Genomic DNA, 19,656 nt, shown 5'->3' with positions numbered 1-19,656 from the left:
AGAAACAGTTAAAACTGCTGAATGAAATTTTTAAAAACATGTATTTATAAACGCATCACTGAAATTGCAGTAAAAAAGGCTCACAAGCCAAAAAGGAAATGAAAGTTGAAATCCAGACAGGAAAAATCACCCTGAGGTTGGCTTTCACCTTGAGGCCATCTGCCCAACTCTAATGACCTTGAGCTTTCCTTCGGTAGACCTTCAGGGTACAAAAATCAGAAGCTAAAGTCCGAGGCTGCCCAAAGTGCAGAATCTAGAATGATACCCTGTATAAAGCTGGGAATCCCAAGGGCTATAGTACCAATGTCATGATACATGACAAATGAATCTGCTCTGATGAAAATGACAAGAAGGAAACTTGCTATAGTGACTTCAGCGTTAGAGGGAGTGGGGAAAATCTGCCCTGGTAACACATTATCCGTAGGAGGCCTCCTATAAGTTTTGGCCTCAATTCCAACTACCTACTGGTTTTAAAAACCTCAGTCTAAAAGGTTAAAGTAAACTTGGGCACCCAGAGAAGCAAGCCAAACCTCTTATGAAAGAACATACCTGAAAGTCAGGCCTTAAAGAATTTCCACAGATTAAGTTCCAAAGAATAGGAGTTCTCTGGCAAGTATTACGTAATATCCAAGAAAACAGGGCAACATGAGTGAGAGCAGACAGCAGACTCACTCTATACACATTTGCATTAATTGGAATTATAAGATAGTAAATATAAAATAAATTTGCTTAATTTGTATATAGAAATAAAAAAGGGAGGCAAACTATGCTTAGAGAGAAAGAGCTAATTGAAAATAACCAAGCATATGGGGGTGCCTGACTGGCTCAGTTGGTGGAGCATTTGACTCTGGATCTCAGGGTTGTAAGTTCAAGCCCCACACTGGATGTAGAGATTATTTAAAAATAAAAAATCTTAGGGGCGCCTGAGTGGCACAGCGGTTAAGCGTCTGCCTTCGGCTCAGGGCGTGATCCCGGTGTTCTGGGATCAAGCCCCACATCAGGCTCTTCCGCTATGAGCCTGCTTCTTTCTCTCCCACTCCCCTACTTGTGTTCCCTCTCTCGCTGGCTGTCTCTATCTCTGTTGAATAAATAAATAAAATCTTTAAAAAAATAAATAAATAAAAAATAAAAAATCTTAAAAAAAAATAAAAAGAAAGAAAAGAAAAGAACCAAGCATAATTTTAAAGGACCAAAAAAGTAAATGACTCTATAAATCAACCAGACCTAATTAGATATATACAGAACATTCCATCCAATAACAACAGAATGTACATTGTTCTCAAATGTACATGGAACATTCTCCAAATAGAACATATGCTAGGGCATAAAGCAAGTCCCAGTAAATTTAGAAATCAGTATTAAAATCATTGTGTGTGTGTGTGTGCGCCACTATGGAACAAAATTAGAAATCAATAACAGAAGAAATTTAGAATATCCACAAATATATGGAAATTAAATAATATACTTCTAAATAACCAGGGGATCAAAGAAGAAATCACAAGGGAAATTAAAAAATACTTTGACATGAATCAAAATGAAACACAACATACCAAGGTTTATGGGATGCAGCAGGAGCAGGGCTTAGAGGGAAATTTACACTTACAAGTGTCTACATTTTAAAAAGAAGAAAAATCCCAAATCAAGAGCCTAAACTTCTACCTTAAGAAACTAGAAAAAAAAAAAAAAAGAGCACACTAAACCCAAAAAAGTCAAGGAGCAAAATCATAAAGACTAGCAAGGAAATAAAATAGAGAATTAAAAAAAATAGATAAAATAATGGAACTGGAAGTTTCACTGATTTGAAAAGATATACAAAATTGACAAAACTTCAGCTAGACTGACAAAGAAAAAAAAGAGATTCAAATTGCTAAAATCAAGAATGAAATTGGGGCGCCTGGGTGGCTCAGTTGTTAAGCATCTGCTTTTGGCTCAGGTCATGATCTCAGGGTCCTGGGATCGAGCCCTGCATCAGGCTCCCTGCTTGGTGGGAAGCCTGCTTCTCCCTCTCCCACTCCCCTTGCTGGTGTTCCCTCTCTCGCTGGGTCTCTCTCTGTCCAATAAATAAATAAAATCTTAAAAAAAAATAAAAAATAAAAATAAATGTAATGAAAAAGGCACCTGGGTGGTTCAGTTGTTAAGCGTCTGCCTTCAGCTCAGGTCACGATTCCAGGGCCCTGGGATCAAGCCCTGCGTTGGGCTCCCTGCTCAGCAGGAAGCCTGCTTCTCCCTCTGCCACTCCCCCTGCTTGTGTTCCCTCTCTGACTGTGTCTGTCTCTGTCAAATAAATAAATATAATCGTAAAAAAAAAAAAAATGAAAGGGGATATCACTTCTAATCTCTCAGAAATAAAAAGCACTATAGGGAAATACTACGTATGCCATGAAATCACATAAACTAAATGAAGAACAAATTACTAGAAAGACACAAATTACCAAAAGTGACTAAAAAAAAGAGAGAGCGAGAGAGAAAATCTGAATAGAGCTATAAGAACTAAAGAGATTAAATGAGCAAGAATAAAAAACTTCCTTCCATAAAGCAAGACTCAAGCCCACATGGCTTCACTGGTGAATCCTACTAAACTTTAAAAAAGAATTAACACCAATCCTTTACAAACTCTTCCCAAAAAATAGAACAGATGGGTCTACTTCCTAACTCATTCTGTGAGGCCAGTATTAGCCTGATGCCATTAGACAAAGATATCATAAGAAAACTACAGATCAAAATCCCTTATGAATACAGACTCAAACCACATGATCATCTCAATAGAGGCAGAAAGGCATTTGACAAAATCCAATAGCATTTCATGGAAAAACACTCAACAAACTAGAGATATAAGAAAAAAATCCTCAATTTGTTAAAGGCCATCTATAAAAAATACATAGCCAACAACATACTTCTGTTTGGTTGCTTTTTGGTCTAGTCAACAATAGTTTTTTTAAAGATTTTATTTTTAAGTAATCTCCATACCCAACATGGGGCTTGTACTCACAAGTTGTATGCTCTACCAGGTGAATCAGCAGGCACCCATAGTAAATGATATTTTGATTCAAGTTTTATGTCTGTACACTTCCTCAGAATCTTACATTTCCCTAGTTGCTTTCTTTCTGGAGTATATATTATTTCTATTGGGATGCTCATGTGGGTTCTGTCCCTTATTCTGTTAACGTAGTCTACTACATTGGTTTTCACATGTTAAGCCAACTTTGCATTCCTGTAATAAATCCCACTTGGTCTTGGTGTACAATTCTTTTTATATGCTGCTTAATTAGGTTTGCTAGTATTTTGATGATGATATTTGAGTCTGCTTGGGTTTCTCTCTCTCCCTCTCCCTTGGCCCTTCCCCCCACTCATGTGCATTGTCTCTCAAAAAATAAATAAATAAATAAATAAAATCTTAAAAAAAAAAAAGAACTCAGAATGGATCTAAAACCTAACTGCGAAAGTTATATAAAGTTCTAAAAGTAAACATAGGAGCAAGTCTTTATGACCTTAGATTAGGCAATGGTTTCTTGCATATTGCATGAAAATCACAAGTGACACAGAAAAAGTAGATAAATTGGACTTCATCAAAACTAAAAAATGTGCTTCAGTGGACACCATAAAGAAAGTGAAAACATAGCCCACAGATTGGGAGAAAATATTTGTAACTCCTATATCTGAAAAGCGTCTTACATCCAGGGGCGCCTGGCTGGCTCAGTTGGTAGCACATGCAACTCTTGATCTCAGGGTTGTGAGTTTGAGCCCCACGTTGGGTGTAGAGATTGCTTAAAAACAAAATCTTAAAAAAAAAAAAAAAGGGTCTTATATCCAGAATATATAAAATCTCTTACAACTCAGTAATAAGGCAGATAACCCAATTTTTAAAAATGGACAAGGAGAAAAAAATGTACAAGGAATTTGACTAGAGATGTCTCCAAAGAGAAACACATCAATAAAATTACCAGTAAATCTAAATATTTTTAACCTTTCTAGAACAAATAAAAATAGTGTATATAATCTCCAAACTACTAGATGGGTAAAAATAAAATGAAGGGAGAAAAAGCAGAATGAATTTTTTAAAAGGCAAAAAAGGACACAAGAAAGAAAAACGGAAAGATAGGACAGATAGAAAGTATATAATAATAATAATAAAGTATGAAATAAACAGCAGAAACAAGTTCAAATAGGATTCTAAGTAGAATACACTCAGTTTTAAACAGAAGGTTAGTTGCACAGACTTTAAAAATCTAGTTATGTGTCATTTTCAAAAGATATACCTAGAACAGAGAGTTGAAAATGGAAAGATAGGGGAAAAAATGCCAAAACCAGAAAAATAGGTAGTGTAATATGAACATCTGAAAAAAATAGATGTTAAGATGAAACTAAAGGACACAGATTTTCCTCTCGATATAAAGAAAAAATTTCTAAGGGAGTCAAACAAAAGTGGAATGAGTGACCTCTGGAGTCACTGAATTTCCCATCCCTTGAGAAATTCAAATCTGAGGTGATGACCACTTGATCAGTGGCTCAGTGGGGGACATTAAACCACCACAGAAAGGATGGGACTTAATGACCATATAGTTCATCTCGATCCTGAAATCCTAATATTTTGTCTCATTTTCCCATTGTCTTTCAAATTGTTTCATCCTCTTAGGGCTAGATGATTTTCTGGTTAGTCATGCATCAGAAGGCAATTCTAATGTTCCCATTTCATTACAAAGCCTCATCTTTAAAGTAACAAGTCTTGCACACGTCTGTAGATGTAAGAGGATGATTTCTGGTATGTTAGAATGTATACGTACCCACATGTCCACTCTCAGGACTTCTATTTCCTCTACTCTAAGATTTGTCTTCTGACCATTTGTCTGAGAAAACCTCCCAAAAGGAAATTTTAATGTCATATATCATCTAAGTAAGTCAACAACAGTTAGTAGTCAGAGTTACTAACAGATAAGCGAAGAAAGATAAACACTGCAAGACCTTCAGAACAGAGCAACATCTTTCCAGGGTGGGGTGGGTGGCAACTACTTGGCAATAGCAGTCAGCTGTTCTTTTGCAATACAGATCCTCAGGTTTTAAACTGCCAGATCAAGATCTATCCCCCCCAAAAAAAATCTCAAAGAATTTTTTGGAAGGTCTCCGGGGCTGGGAGTGGAGAAAGCCAGCTCTACCTGCTCCAAGATATTCCAAGGGTGGGACCCAGAGAGTTGTATTTTTCCTAAGCATCTCCAGAGGATTCTGAATCACACTAGGATTGAGAAACATGCATTTAAGGTATCTCAAAGCCTTTTCATAAAAGAAGTAAGCCCTTTTCCCAGGGTTTAAATACCAGTTTCTCTAGAATATTCCTTGATCGTTTTTCTTTTATTGGAGACACAGAGACTATAAAGACATTCGGAGGTAGTATTCTCACTTTGTTCATTTTTTTGGCGGGGGGAGGGGGGAACCATCTCAGGTCTTTGTTTTCAGTCATATTTCATTTATTCTTCTCTACTTTGAAAGGAGATCATGTCATTATTCACTGTGATGGCGGGAATCTGGCCTTCGTGGTCTAAGTGATCTGGAAATGTACCCACAAGAAAAAGACAAAAATACTCATTGTTTTATTTTCTTTGCTGGTATAGATACCTAGGTAAGGGAATGTGGATTCCATGACCCTAAAAAAAAAGTATAATAATAGTCTCAAGAGAACAGAACAAACTAGCAAAAAGCTTATTGTAGATGTGACTAAGCTGCAGGACAAGCCAAAAAGAGGAAATGAAAAAAATTTCAGCTTCTATAGTCATTTGCTAAATACGTGGCCTGTCATAATACGATTTGAAATATTAATTTTGAATTATTTTTCAACAACAGTAATGGGGAAGGATTAGTAGAAAAAGTAACTAAATTTTAGCAAAAAGAGGCAACAGAGCAAAGGAATGGCTGACTTTGTCCCCTCATCACCAAGTCACAGAATTTAATATTTTTACCAAAAGGTGCAAAAATAAATAGACTTTACTAAACCCAATCTCATCAGACACAAAATAAATGTCTGAATCCAATTTGGCTCATTATGAATTCATTACGTAAGAGCCATTTAAGAATTCATTCTTCAGCTAGACTGCAAGTGTTCTCCTATAGATTAAAGCTCTCTGAGAAATAATTGTGTTCCTCTTATATGTACCCCATATGTCTTCAGCACTGCTGACCATGTAATAGGATATCAAAAATGCCTGTTGGTTAAATAATTGAATGCTTTTCAAAAAGCATTCACCGTGAACTCACACGTCCTAATGAAATTTCAGTGCACTAAGTTAGAGAGAAAACTCTTAAAAGATTCCTGAGAGCAAAAACAATTCATTTGCAGAGAAGGGAATCATATTGGTTTTCAGATTCTCTCAGCCTTAGGCTGGAATACAATGGAACAATGCCTTCAAAATGTGAACAGAAAGTGGCTTGGAACATAGAATTCTAAACCTAGCCAATTTATCAGTCTGCAAGTCAGACTGAACAAACTCAATATTTACTTCCCTTTCTGAGAAAAAAAATCACTTGAGTATATGCTCTAAGAAAATGAAAATAGACATCAAAAAAGATGAAGATAGGGAATCCAAGAAATAATGACCACAACTCAGAATAGCAATAAAATGAATCCTTAGGCTGTTAGCTGAGCAGCAGGTATAAAAGCAATTGGTTCAAAGTAAAATACATAGCTAGAAGACTTGCAGACGAATGTATTTGAGAGGAAAATGGGTTTGCTTCAACAAATAATATGACTTAAGAGTTGTATGAACTTAGTGATCGAGTGAAGGTGATTATTTCCTCTGTCAATGAGAAAAAAGTAAGGCAAACAGAAACTCCCTGAAAAATGAAAACCTCTACAACAAAATCATGGCCCCTATAAAACAAATCACATGTAGCATAATTCTGAATAGGATATAGACTATAATGAGTGATAAATCATTCAATCTTGGTATTGGAAATATTCATTTTCGACCTATACGTATTTAGGAAAAGACTTCCGTTTCCTTCTTCTTCTTCTTCTTCTTTTTTTTTTTTTAAGTAGGCTTGTGGAGCCCAACACAGGGCTTGAACTCATGACCCTGATATCAAGACCCCAGCTGAGATCAAGAGTCAGACGCCCAACCAACTGAGCCACCCAGGCAACTGGGTCCAACTACATTTCGTGATTCTGCAGAAAATAATATCTACGATTAGAGTATTTTAAGTTTTCTTATTGGATTTTAGTTTTCTTGAATCAGCTTGTATACAACATGTAGAAAACTTAATTATAGTTCCAAAACAGAAGGGAAATGTTACGAGACTTCGCAAAGTGTGAGTTATGAGATAGAAGGGGAAGAGAGGGTATGAAAGGGTATGAAAGTGTAAGGGTGTACATACCCTTATTTTTTATAATGAAGACTTGAAGATACTAGCTAAATTTTAATACTTTAGGTTCTATCCAAAGTTAAATGATTGAGAAAGTATTTTCTCTCTATAAAGTTATAAAGTAGAACTACTTATAATACAACTAACAAAATTTTGAGAAAAGGAGGGAATCAGAGGTGGTGTTAATGAGCTCAATTCTTTATCTTTTTTTTTTTTTTAAGACTATTTATTACTTTTTTTGTCAGAGAGACCACAAGCAGGGGAGCAGCCGGTAGAGGGAGAAACAGGATCCTGGCTGAGCAAAGAGCCTGATAAGCGATCCCTCTCCCAGGACCCTGGGATCATGCCCTGAGCCAAAGGCAGGCACTTAACTGACTGAGCCACCCAGGTGTCCCGATTCTTTATCTTTGATAAGCGGGAATCAATAGAAAATTGTGTGGGGTAGATTGGATCATTGTTCCCAACTTTCTGCTCCCTCTTTGGAATAGATTATACATCCATACTCTTTGCCCATATGATTTTTGCTGTGCCTCCTGGTAGGACCTATATAGTGTCATCCCTACTCCATTGACTCTGGGCTTAGCCCTGTGAATGATTTTGAACAAAGAAATGTGTTTTGGTTGCTTCTCTTTAACTATGGCTCTCTGCCATGAGAAGAGCACACCCCAAGTGGTAGACACTCCTTTAGCCCAAGGCCCCAAATTAGAAGACACATAGAGCCAAGCCTTGCCAAGTCCAGCATAGCGGCAGCCAATGGTTGTGAGCTTGCAATAAGTGTTTATTATAAGCCATAATTTGGGGATTATTTGTATGACAGCAAAAACTAACAAACACAGTCTGAAGTTGATAAACCAAGAATTGGAACTATAAGTATACTTCTTAGAGTTAGGAGAGTTATTCATCAGGAGAGGTAGGGATGGCAATCACCAAACAAATTCAAGGTAGTTACCTCTGGGAATGCTGTTGGGAGAGAGATTATAAGTTTTTGCTTCGTATCTTCCTGTCCTATTTGAATTTTGTATCCTATGTATGTATTACTTTTATATTCAAAAGGTACACAGTACAGTGCAAACTATCCAGGAGGTGACTGGAGCCTTAAACACATAAAACATTATAGCAACAATGTGATGAGGCAGCTAATTTGTGTTGGGGCAAAAATGCTACAGATAATGAAGCTATAGGAATTAAAAAAAAAGAAAAGAAAAGGCCAATCTGATTGAAGAAGCTGTAGACGGTAGGGGAAATTGCCCTGGAACGGCATCCTTAGGGATCAAATAGTTGGAGGAAAGTAGGCAAGGAAGCAAATAGCATCATGAATGTGGGGAGGAGGCAGCAGGGAGGTGGACAGTGTGACTGGAGCAGAGGCTTATGGGTGAACTGTGGGCAAGAGGGCCGGGACAGGGGGAAATGGGACCAGACTGTGCAGGGCCTGGAATCCCTGGTTGATGTGTGTAGACAGAGAATGCAAGAGGCCAAGAAAATGTATTTTATAAATCTCTGAAAGTTAGTCTTGACTGGAAAAATTCTACAGTCTTCTCCCCAACTCTGTGCTATTTATTTAACATGTTTTCTTTCATTGATTCTTCTTAAATGCCATCTAACCATACCATGAATTCCTATGCATTCATAGTTAAAATTGTGTCATCTTACCTCATAGCACCTCTCTGAGCCCCAAACTCAACATCTCTTCCATTTCTCTTCATTTCAGGTTCATGCCATTTGATTTCCTTTCAAGTAATGACTGCCCAAATCTGTGCCATCTAAGACTTGCTTCTTTTGTCCTTGATGATTTTCATCCCCAACTTAGGTTTTCCTTCTATCTTGACTCCTGCTTTTCTTAAAAATTTTTAAAAATTTATATTGATCACTTTCTGATTCTTTCCAAGTTTATTTATTTAAGTAATCTCTATACCCAGATAGAGGGCTTGAACTCATGACCCGGAGATCAAGAGTCACGTGCTCCTCCGACCCAACCAGCCAGGTGCCCCTGACTCTTTTATCTTCAGTTTCTTGGGTTCATTTTCATTTTCAACTTCTTGGTTTCTTCTTTGCCGTCATTGACCATAAGTCCAAATGGTGTCTCCTGAGCCTTATCAGTGCAAGGCCTTTTCCACCTGCAGTGCCTCAGGCTCTCACTCTCTCAACCTTTCCATTCCTCCTTACTTACTGACCTCAGCCCCCACTGAGTCCCTGATCTGCCAGTTCCCAGAGTTTCCCCCATTCCTTTCCATATAATAAACATTGTAGCCCATAGAAATGTCCCTAGTGTATGTGTGGAATTTCCAGTAAACCTGCAGGAAATCTTCCCTTTCCTCTCTGACTCAAGAAAGCCTATTGGAACACAAGAAACTGGGGGTGACATTTTTATAGGAATACTCTGCAATCTGCTCTAATTTATGTTTTAAAACTTTATTCTCAACTTCTGGTTCCAGAACAAGATAGAATAGTGAATGGGGTACATTTCCCGCTAAGAACAGCTAAAAGCCCTGGACATTGTATATAAAATGAGGGTGAGAAGACTCTGGAAGGTAGGGAGAAGAAAGCAATTTACTACGGCCCCTGGGATCTGAGGAATGACAGGGCAATTCGTTCCCTGAATTTTTTTTTGCTTCGTATATCCTGGCCTGAGTGCTGGAGAAGCTGGCAACCTGGAAACACCATGGGAACAGATTTTTAAAAACAACAACAAAATAAACAAAATAAAAAACAAAGCCCAAGAAATGCCTGCTCTTGCTAACTCAAGAGCCAGGAAGGGGCAACTTAGAAAACTTTCACATAGTAACTACCCGATTCCAGCCAACCTCTGCAGAACAAAAATGCAACCTCACCCCATCCAGTCAGCGAAGGCTGAATTTCCCCCTTCACCCTGTTGTGACAAGGCCCCCCTAGTGACTCCCCATCCCCCAGCTGGGGTGGTGGCAGAGAAGACCAAGTGGGGAGCCAGGACTTTCATCCTGGCCCAGCTGACAGAGTGATTAGCACAAAACAAAACAAAATGACCCACGTACATGCAAGGGCATTATACTGAGTTAAAAAAAATAAAAAATAAAAAAGAAGCCAGTCTCCAAAGGCCACATCCTGTATGATTCCGTTTATATAACATTCTTGAAACGACAAAAGTATAGAAATGGAGAACAGCATTTGCCAGGGGTTAGAGAGACGGGGCTGGGGAGGCGTGGGTGTGACTAGGAGGGGGTAGCATGAAGAAGATCTTTATGATGGGCTAGTTCTGCATCTCGATTCTGATGGTTGTTACAGGAACCTGCACAAGTGGTAAGACGGCACAGACCTACACACACCCATTGTACCAACGTCAATTTCCTGGTTTTGATTTTATGCTATAGTTCTTTTTATGTTGTAGATGTAACCAAAGGGGGACGTCTGGCTGGCTCAGTTGGCAGAGCATACCACCCCTGATCTCAGGGTAGTGAGTTGGAGCCCCAGGTTGGGAGTAGAGCTTACTTAAAAAAAAAAAAAAAGGTGTAACCAAAGGAGGAAAATGGACAAAGGGTACAAAGGACCTCTCTGTACCATTTTTACAACTTCCTGTGAATCTATAATTATTTCAAAATAAAAAGTTTAAAAAAAGTGTTATCCTCCAATTTTCTCTTCTGAGAGTCATCAATGTTACCAATTTTCCAAGCTCTCTGCCTTCTGGGGACAATGCTGGAATTGATGGCATTTTCCTGCTCTTTTGGAAGTTAGATGTGGCATGGGGTTTGATTTGGTCATTGAAATGCATGCATAAAAGAGACACATGGGGAGGAAGTGTAGAGACCAGGCGAAATCCACCACGTGTGAAGAGAAAGGGTACCCACGTTCCTGAGGCTTCAAGCCCAAGGCAAGGCAGCCAGGCCTTTGGTGGGAAAAGCAAAACAAGGAGTAAAAAATCATAAAATGATAGCGTTTACACATTCTGCATAATTACCACCTACTTCATGTCATTTGACTCCTGTGTGGGCTTGTGTTTGCCTATCCCTCTTTCAATGTCACCTTCTTCTGTTCTTCCCCATCCTGTCAGGATGTTTGACACACAATTCCATGTAACTGATCCCCTCCCTCCGCCTCCCACCCACCACGTGGGCTCAATTATTCTTGGGCAGTTTACCCTGCTTCAGGCAATGTCCCACATCTCCCCATTATAATGAATCCAAGGAGGTGCTATTCTCCCTCTTTCTAGCTAATTGGGAACAAACAACTAGTCCTCATTCACAAGTTAAAAGAATATTAGCATTATTCAAATAACAGGGAGGGTCTGAGAGAAACAAGGCACTGAATTAATCATTCACTCAACGGAGCAGCTCCCCTGGGGCGCTTCTCAGGGGCCTTGGTGAGAAAGTCAGGGCAGGTAGACTAGTTCGTCTAGGTTAGTCCACTTTGTCTCCAGTAATCTTCTAAAGGTTAATTTCTTACATGGTAAAATCATAGAATTCATGAAAAACCCATAAAATCATGAAAAGATCCTAAATCATACCATTATCCGGCCCAAAGGCAGTTCTCCCCCTGAAGCACACATCTCCATAACCGGAAGAAGCCGGTGAGTCTGGGGCACAGGACTGACGGGAAACAAGAAAAAATTCAGAAAGATTATATCAGTGTCCTAACTTTGGATTCCCAGTCTGAGTCTTTACACCCCCCTCCTTGTTGTAAGATACCCAGTTATTTCTTGCTCTCAAGGTTGTTTACCCTTTTCTGCCTTATTTCCAATTCTCTTAGTAGGTAATGTGAAGACACATTTTGAATGAATAGGAGTGGGTAGATTGAGGGTGTGGAAGGTTACTGTGCTTGGTTACACAACCAGTTGCAAAAAGGGCATTTTATTACCTTATACTGTGCAAACAGCATACAATTTTCCATTTGCTTTGGAAGTTTTTTATTGTGAAGAACTTGTTATGAGTAGATAAGCTACTATTATCCTGGGCTACTTTGTGGCACACAGATTTTTTTTTCCCTTATGTTTTATTGAGATAACATTTACATACCATAAAAGTCATTAGTTTCAAATGCACAATTCAATGATTTTTGGTAAATCTAGAGTTGTGCAACCATTACCACAATCTGATTTTAGAACATTTCCATCACTCCAAAATGATCCCTTGTTCCCCTTTGCATTTACTTCCCATCCCCACCCCTAGACCTGGGCAACCAGTAAACTGCATAGATTTGTCTTTTCTAGATGTTTCACAGAAATGGAATCATACAATATGTGCTCTTTTGCATCTGCCTTCACTTAGCTTAAGGTTTCTGAGGTTCCTGTATGTTGTATCTTCTTTTTTAAAAATACCATTTCTTAAAGATTTTATTTGAGAGAGAGTGCACAAGTGGAGGAGGAGGGGGAGGGGGGAGCCCATCAAGGGACTTGATTCCGGGATTCTAGGATCATGACCTGAGCCAAAGGCAGGTGCTTAACTGACTGAGTCACTCAGGCATCCCTATGTTGTATCTTCTATGAATATTTCATCTCATTTTATTGCTGAATAGCATTCCGTTGTATGGATGTATCATCTTTTGTTTACCCATTCGCCAGTTGCTGGACATTTGGATTGTTTCCACTTTTTTGGTGTTATGAATAATGCTGCTGGTGAATACTTCTGTACAACTTGCCATATGGACATGTTTTCAATTTTCTTGGGTACGTACCTAGGAAATGGAATTCTTGGGTCATATGTACAACTTTTTAAGACACTAACAAAACTTTTCCAAAGTGCACCATTTCACATTCCCCTCTGAAGTGTATGAGGGATCTAATTTCTTTTTCTTCTTATCAACACTTGTCATTGTCAGTCCTTTTTACTACAGCCATTGATGTGGGTATGAAGAGCTTTCTCACAGTGGTTCTGATTTGCCTTTGTCTGTAGAGACTATGTTTTGCATCTTTTCTTGCTATTGTTGACCATTGAAATATTTTCTTTGGTTGAAATGTCGATTCAACTCTTTCTTCCGTTGTAAATCGAATTATTAGTTTTATTGAGTTGTAAGAGTTCTATATATATCCTAAATATAAGTCCTTATCAGATACAAGAGTTGCAAGTCTTTTCCACCTAGATACGGTATTTTATTTTTTTGTTACAGTATTTTTAAGGGATACAAAAGTGAAGTTTCCTTTAGGTACCCTTACCAGGCCAACCATGATTCACCTTGTTTCAAAATGATTATATAAGTACCTTTAAAAAGCAACTTTTACCTTTTATTTTAGAATATTTGGAAAATGTAGGTAAGCACAAAACAAGGTAGTTTCAGATAATCTTCAATAACATCTTTTTGCTTACAGCCTTTTGTTTCTTTCTGTGACATATACAGCATTTATTTAAAAAATAAGAATGGGGCCATTTAAATAATAGTATCAACATTAGTCTCAATCATACCAGCTCTTGGATGGCAATCAAGACACAAAGACCTCTGGAAGATTTTAAAGTAAAAAATTAATTTATTATGATAACTCTTGGTAATGCCTCGTGTGAGTAATAGAGGACGAGGGTTGGGTCTTCTCTTCAGAGGGAGAAGGTACGGCTGGGTAATGGAATTAGTGCTACAGCGGAGTGTTTCCCAAAGGGGTACCGTGGAAGGGCCCCTCTCAGAGCACAACGCAGGAGACTCTTCCCCAACAATCCCCATTCCGCAGGGGGCCGGGGCGTTTTTGTCCCCCGAGGCCTGGCTGCCTCTTCCGGCGGTGCCGGTCGGTGGCCTCGCCTCTCACCGCCCACCCTGGTCCTGGACCTCCTGCATCCCCGTCGCCTGGCGCGGGGCTCAGAAGGGCCGCACGAAGGTGCCACCGGCAGTCCTCCAGCTCCAAGTGCTCTTCGGCCGCTCCTGGGCGGCTCCACCCGGGTCTGGAGCAGCCTTGTGCTCGGCCGAGGTCGAATCAGAACCTCCTCGGCGAGGTGAGGGCACCTTCATTTCCTCCCACCCCGTTATCTGCTCGACGTGATACGGCCCGAGTTTTATTTTACTTGCTGCGATAGCCTCTTTGTCCGTACACAGGTTTAGGTGTAGGCCACCGATCGGGACCGCACGGCTGAGCAGGTCACAGACGGAGTCTCGCGCCCGCGAACAAGGCCCGCCGCGCGGCCCGGGGCCCCCACCGCTGCAGCGCGGCGCCTCGGCTCCGCGCCTCCCCGCCTCCCCGCGGCTCAGGCAGGCAGGGGTGGAGGCGCCGAGACGCCGGAACCCCCCCGGCCCTGAGGGAAGCGCCGCGGCCCCGAGGTGGGCTCGCCGCAGGGGCGGGGGACGGCGCATCCGGGTGAGCGCGCGGCGCCCCCGCCTCCCCCGCGCAGCCGCACGGGCCGCCGCCGCTGCCGCCGCCGAGCACGCCGCGCGCTGCGAGCACTGCGCCCGAGCGGCCTGCGCGGGCGGCCTTGCGGCCCCGGCCCGCCGCGTGAGGCGGCCCCGAGCGAGCGGCAGCGGCGGCGTCATGCGGGGCGGCCGGGAGTAGCGCGCCGAGCCCGCGAGGCCCGGCGCGGAGGCGGGGGCGGGCGCGGCGGAGGCGGGGCCCGCGCCGGGCCCGCCCGCCCGCCGGGGGAGCCGCCGGCAGTGGCCGAGGAGGCGGCGCGGCGGACGGCGGCCCGAGAGTAGCGCCCGCGCTGCGGCCCGCGGGACCGCTCCGCGACCGCCCGGGCCGGCCCCGAGGAGCGCCCGCCGCCGCCGCCGCGCGCGGACCGAGGTGAGTGTCCGCCCGCGCCCGGGCCGTCCCGGAGCCGGGGCCGCTAGCGTGGGGCCGGGGAGGAGGAGGAGGCCCGGCCGCGTCCGCGTCTCCGGTCCTTTGTGGCCGGCGCTGCCGGGGCCGGGGCGCGGGCGCGCTCGGCGCGGGGTCCGAGTCGGGGACTCCGGGGCTGCCGGACACGCGGCGCCTCTGGTTGGCAACTGCGGCGAGCAGCGAGTTTCCGTCCTAGTTTGTCATTGAGTTAGAACCGTTTTTCTTTAGAAGACGGAAGTTTGTTTTATTGACCAGAAATACAGCTAAATATGGCTCCTGGGTCCGGCCCGGCCGTGTGGTACTTGGAGCGGTGGTGCCAGGCTGACCCTCTCCGGGCCGGCGCGACGGGGGAGGGGAGGACACGCGGGCGGCCCGGGGCGGGGGCTTCCCGGCGCACTGCCCCCGTAGGGTACCCGGCCCTGGTTTAGCAAAGGTCTGTGGATGGGAAGTAGCGGGCTTTAGGTAATGTGGCAGCTCTACCTGGAAGAATGAATGAATGAAATGTCATTTACTCATCCATAGTCAACACAATGCCCATTTAAAGATTTGCCAGGAATCGTGATGATGTGCATTGTCATTGCCTCTCTTACCTGATCACTCTGGCTAAGTGAGGGTCCTCCCTCCTCGAAACTTGTGACCTTGGCCTCATTCTCAAAGCCACTGAGCTAACCAGCCCTTCAACCAAAACCGCTTGGCATTTTCTGGCAAGTATGGTCCATAAGCAAAGTAGTCTTTGGGATTGTGAACTGTTTCTGGAGGGCAGAGAATCTTACCTTAATCATAGCTTTTGCTTCATACATTAATTTATAATAATACCTGTCAGGAACCCTGAGAAGGGGTGTGGGGGGGCGGGGGTCTTGTCCTCATTTCACAGAGGAAGAAGTTGAGGGCTTAAGAAGTTGTAACTTTACAGGTCACAGGCTAAGCAGCAGAGCTGGGATTCAAACCTAGGCTTTATTAATTCCTGTACTCTTCGCATCATATTTTTGTCTAGACCTGGATTATCCATTGTGGTAGTTACTAACCACATGTGGCTATTTAAATTAATTAAAGTTGATTTAAAAATCATTTGGCTCCTCAGTTGCACTAGCCACACGTCAAGTGTTCAGTAGCCAGATGTGGCTGGGGACTACTATTGAACAGTGCTTATCAGGACTTTACATCCATTTAGTTATTACGAAAATAAGTATTTATTGAGTGCTATTTATGAGGCACAGTTTAAGTCTTATGTGTACTGTGGTGAATAAGAGACAGAATGTCCTCGCCTTTTTGGAGCTTGCTTTTAACATGATAGTTTGAGTGATGTTTCCATGGTACATCAGAACCTTGCTAATTCAAAGTGCGGTCTGTGAACCAGCAGCAGCATCCCTGTCTTCTGGAAGTTTGGAAGAAATGCAAAATCTCAGGTCCTAAACCACATCAATTGAATGAGTACCTGTTAAAGTGATTTATCAGATCACAGGTGATAGATAGCTTACAGATCTATCTCAGGTGATTTGTTCACATTGAAGTCCTTATTCAGAACACCAGTGATACCCAGGTTTAACAGATGTCGTGATGGATTGTTTGGTAGGGCTTTTATTTTATTTTTAAGATTTTATTTATTTATTTGAGAGAGAGAGAGCGTGTGCACAAGCATGAGTGGGGTGAGGGGCAGAGGGAGAAGCAGACTCCCCACTGAGCAGGAAGCCCAGTGTGGTGCTGGATCCCAGTCCCCTGGGATCATGGCCTGAGCCGAAGGCAGACGCTTAACTGACTGAGCCACCCAGGCACCCCTTTTCTTGGTAGGGCTTTTAAGAAGCAGGTTCTAAAACTCTTGGGAACATTAACCGTTTATGCAAATATTTATTAAATGCCTGGCTTCTCCAATAGAATATAAGCTTTATGAGAGCAGAGATTGTGTCTTCCTTTTCTAGCCATGTATCCCCAAAGATTTCACAGCGCCTGGTAAGCAGCAGGCACTCAGTGAATGCTTGCTGAGTATATGAATGAGCTTCCTAGGAAGTCAGAACTGGTCGTTAAACTCAAGCAGTTGCAGTCAAGTTAGTTCTCATGGCATCAGGTAAAAGCATGGGACCGGAGTCAAAAACGAAGCTCTCTGTAGCCTTTCAACTCCAAGCTCCAACTGCTGTGACCTGAGTTTCACTCTTGGCTCACTTGCATGTGCCCTCTCTTTTTTAATAATATAAGATAATATTAACATTTAAATCTCAATCATATATTAATACCGTATATATATGTGTATGTGTATACGTATGTATGTAAATATATTTTTTAAACCAAATTCCAGACTTCATTTGGATTTCATCTCACCGGTTTTTCCATGAATTACTCTCTTTATGTTCCAGAATCTAGTCCAAGTACCACATTGCATTTAGTAGTTATGTCTTCTTGGTCTTTGGTCTGTGGCAGTTTCTTCCTTGTTTTCCATAACCTTGGTTGCATTAAGGAGTACTGTCCTGGCTCTCTGGGCAGCTTTCTGTAGACCAGATAGGATCATCCAGTTCTGGGAAATGGCTCTTGTATTCAGGAAAATAAGGCTGTGAAAGGAGTAACTCTTTCAGCTCTTGTTCGTTTATGTAATATATACATCTATTATGCTTATGTAACAACATACAACCTGAGTACTTTTTTTCAGTAACCGATTTCTTGGGATACAGTTCCTCGTTGATTGAGATTCAGAAGAGTATTACGGCACTGTGATTGTGATCCACTCTTTTAAAATACACCGAGTTTTTATTTTTGTGATGGGGTAAGAGCTGGGCTGAGGTAGAGGAGCAAGGGAAAAGGAGATTGAAAGAGACAGTAGGTGAGAGAGGGACCAAGGCGAATGGAGTAAGACGAGTGAGTAGCTGCACAGAAGAGAACCTGGAGTGAATGCTTACTGTTTGCTCACTTATTCAGTTAGTATTTATTGAGTGCTTATTGTGTACCAGCCCCAGTACTAGATAGTCAAGATATCCAGAAGTGGGGCAGCATTAAGCAAATAGACATGCAGATAAGTATATAATAATTACCACTTGTGATGAGTGCTGTAAAGAAAAAGTAAAGGATGGGGGCGCCTGGGTGGCACAGCGGTTAAGTGTCTGCCTTTGGCTCAGGGCGTGATCCCGGCGTTCTGGGATCGAGCCCCACATCGGGCTCCTCCGCTGTGAGCCTGCTTCTTCCTCTCCCACTCCCCCTGCTTGTGTTCCCTCTCTCGCTGGCTGTCTCTGTCTCTGTCATATAAATAAAAAAAAGAAAAAAGAAAAAGTAAAGGATGTTGGAGAGAATGTGGGTGGGGGGAACTGCTGCTTTTGGTTGGCTGGGTTGGTGAGGGAGGCTTCTTTGAATAAGTGACATTTGAACTCTCTGTGACTTTTGGGGACCTTCCGTAATTACTCCACGCTGTTTGTTCATAGTTCTTTTATTTCAAAACACACACATGCCTCATTCTCCATAGGAACTGTGCTTGTTTCTAGCTCTGTGTCTTTATATATGATTTCTTCCCAAGATGCCCCTCTTTCCTCCGCTTGTGGAAGTACTACCTCTTGTTCAAGAATTTGCTCAAATCCCATCTCCTTTACGAAGTCTTCCACTGTTGATTTATGCCTTTGTCATTCTACTTAAGTGTATGGTGTTTGAGGGTTGGGATAGCATTTTACATTTATATCTGTGTGTCTTAACTTAGTCCAGCACAAAGCCAAGATTAATAAAGGGTCGTTAAGAGGCTGGATCCATTCTGAGGTGTTAATATTTGAGTGATAAACTTTAGAGCAGTGAGTGAAGGTCCGCTTTTTTTTTTTTTTAATTTAAAGATTTTATTTATGTATTTGTCAGAGAGAGAGAACACAACCAGAGGGAGCTGCAGGCAGAGGGAGAAGCAGGCTCCCCGCTGAGGAGGGAGCCCGATGTAGGACTTGATCCCAGCACCCTGTGATCATGACCTGAGCTGAAGGCAGACGCTTCACTAACTGAGCCCCCCAGGGATCCCCAGTTTTTTTTAATTAAACTTTTTGTGGCATAATTGTTGATCCACATGCAGTTAAAAGAATTCAGAAAGATCCTTTACGTAGTTGCTCCCAGTGGTACCATTTTGTAAAACTGTAGTACAATAGCAGACCCATGATGGTATCACTGATACAGTGAAGATACAGAACATTTCCATTACAAGGTTTCTTCGTGTTCTATAGCCACACCCACTTGCTTCCTACCGCTACCTGCTCCTTAACCCCTGACAATCATCTGTTCTCCATTTCTATAATTATGTCACTTCAAAAATGTTTTGTAAATGGAATCATACAGTACGTAACTTTTGGAATTGGCTTTTTTCACTCAGGATAATTGTCTGGAGTTTCATCCGGGTTGTTGTGTGTATGGATAGTTGATTCTTCGGTATTGTTTAGTAGTACTGCACAGTATGAATGTACTTTTATGGTTCTTTCAACCATTTGTCTTTTGAAGGATGTCTGGTTGTTTCTAGTTTTTGCTATACAGCACCTGTTGTTGAAAAGGCAATATCTTTCCTTCATTGAATTGGTTGTATCTTTGTAAAAAATCAGTTGGGTATATTTGTGTGAGTCTATTCCTGGGTTCTTTGTTCTGTTCCATTGATCCGTGTGTCTGTCCCTCCACCA

General features: G+C 42.0%; 1 protein-coding gene across 6 annotated transcripts in view; it reads left to right on the top strand.

Annotated features, from left to right (window-relative positions):
• The window catches only part of GALNT1 (polypeptide N-acetylgalactosaminyltransferase 1), a 183,687-nt gene that overhangs the window by 44,062 nt on the left and 119,969 nt on the right, over positions 1–19,656 (top strand). For 2 of the 6 annotated variants that reach the window (XM_057313127.1, XM_057313126.1), the window contains exon 1: positions 14,179–14,228. The exons of 1 other annotated variant lie outside the window; for it this stretch is intronic. The gene's annotated coding sequence lies outside the window, so the exon portion shown is untranslated. Of the gene's footprint in view, positions 1–14,178; positions 14,229–14,917; positions 15,008–19,656 lie in introns of those variants that run through there. 3 more of the 6 variants (XM_057313125.1, XM_057313124.1, XM_026496195.4) reach the window with 3 other exon arrangements.

The sequence above is a fragment of the Ursus arctos genome, unplaced genomic scaffold (assembly GCF_023065955.2).
Source record: "Ursus arctos isolate Adak ecotype North America unplaced genomic scaffold, UrsArc2.0 scaffold_17, whole genome shotgun sequence".
Classification (NCBI taxonomy): domain Eukaryota; kingdom Metazoa; phylum Chordata; class Mammalia; order Carnivora; family Ursidae; genus Ursus; species Ursus arctos.
This window is presented reverse-complemented; position numbering and strand designations above follow the sequence as displayed.